This window comes from Ceratina calcarata, unplaced genomic scaffold, assembly GCF_001652005.2.
Source record: "Ceratina calcarata isolate Rehan_Ccalc_2016 unplaced genomic scaffold, ASM165200v1 scaffold294.2, whole genome shotgun sequence".
NCBI classification, from domain to species: Eukaryota; Metazoa; Arthropoda; class Insecta; order Hymenoptera; family Apidae; genus Ceratina; species Ceratina calcarata.
Genome location: NW_017151812.1, coordinates 213,043 through 214,593, shown reverse-complemented (window position 1 = coordinate 214,593; position 1,551 = coordinate 213,043).

Sequence of the window (1,551 nt, the reverse complement as noted above, 5' to 3'; positions counted from 1 at the left end):
ATCTAGTGTTAAACAGGATCGTGTTTAAAAAAATTGTACGCCTTTAACGAGTTTTAAGAATGCTAAGTCAAAGGACTGAATTAAAATTCCTTTTCATTGTACGTTTCGAAATGAGTGCTGAGACTCGCGAACGGCGCGATAAACAGAAACGTTCTCTCGCGCGATAGTCTAAAGAAAATAGTGGACGAGATTAAAATATTAAATTTTTCTTTGGCTACCGCCTCGCAGTCGAATACTGTCTCGTTAATAAAACAGGCAGTACCGGAAGAAGAGCCGGGAGAGCGGCAAACGAGATTACGCGAGATCTCTTTGTCCTGCTCCACCCACTGGAATAGTAATATCGCAGCGAGTATGAAATTTGCAACGCGCGACCATCAGATTTCTTACTCCGCCGCTTACGTCGTTGCTCATTTTTCTCTCGTATTAATCTTGCCGTAACTCCGAACACTTCCGGTACCGGCCATGAGAACAGATGTGGGCTGTAGGGAAATAAAGACAAGATTATAAACCGTCGCGGAAGCATGTAACGGTCCTCCGGTTCTTTCCGGGGGATTATTTTTCCTACCCTTCTGCAATTTTAATTACAAATTTACACAAATGTCCTCTTTCCGAATCGTTTTAGGTTAGGTCGGGGAGATAACCGGGGTTCTCGCTGTGCCGTTGCACGGTCCGCCAGCCGGCAGGCTTCATCCAGCAATTTCCAATTCGAATCGATAGCGCGCCGTTATTAAACGGCATTAATGTAGACGCAACTTTCCCTTTGAACGTCATCGAGTCCTCCCGCACGGCCCCGGCGCGGCGGAGCTCTACTTTCGACTACGCGTTTCGTCGTGTTCATCTTCAAGATACGTGAAAATCCTACGACTTGTAAACGGTCTTGTATTAAAACTTGTAATTCGTGTAATTGTGTCGTGATTAAATGTATGTAAAAAAAAAGCAAACTCGAATGGTGATCCCGCGGCGCATCGAGGAATCGAGCATACTCGATTAATTAACTGCTCCGTTTAGCTGTTCCGAAATCCAGGATCGGAATTCGCTGAGCGCAACGAAACGTCGCTTGTACTGGCGTGCGGCACGAATTCGCTGGCGGCACGCGCGGTACGCCGTGCTTATACTTCACTCTTCCTGCGATACAATTTAGGTTCATTTGGGATGATTGTCGTAACTGGCGCGGCATGCCGAATTTCCTGTCTGCTCTCGCTCTCCCTTTGATCTGCATTTTCGAGCAGTTAAGACCTGGCCGTGTCGTAAGTCGTCATACTGCAACCGTAAACGTATATTCCGCTGTTTCAGCTCGCCGCGTAAACGCTCCTCCAGAAACGTGCCACCACTGTGGTTGCCTGTAAATGGCCCGCGCTTCTTCCGCCCGTTTATTTCATGGCGTGACGCTTTATCGAGCTAACGCGATCAGATATCGAGTGCCGATGAGTCTCTGGCGTGCATCGCACCCGTCAATCTCGGTGCACCTCGATGCCACCAGCAGTGATTAAATATTATGATAACGATTTAACAAGAACAGAACGTATGTTAATAATATATTTTTAAACAATT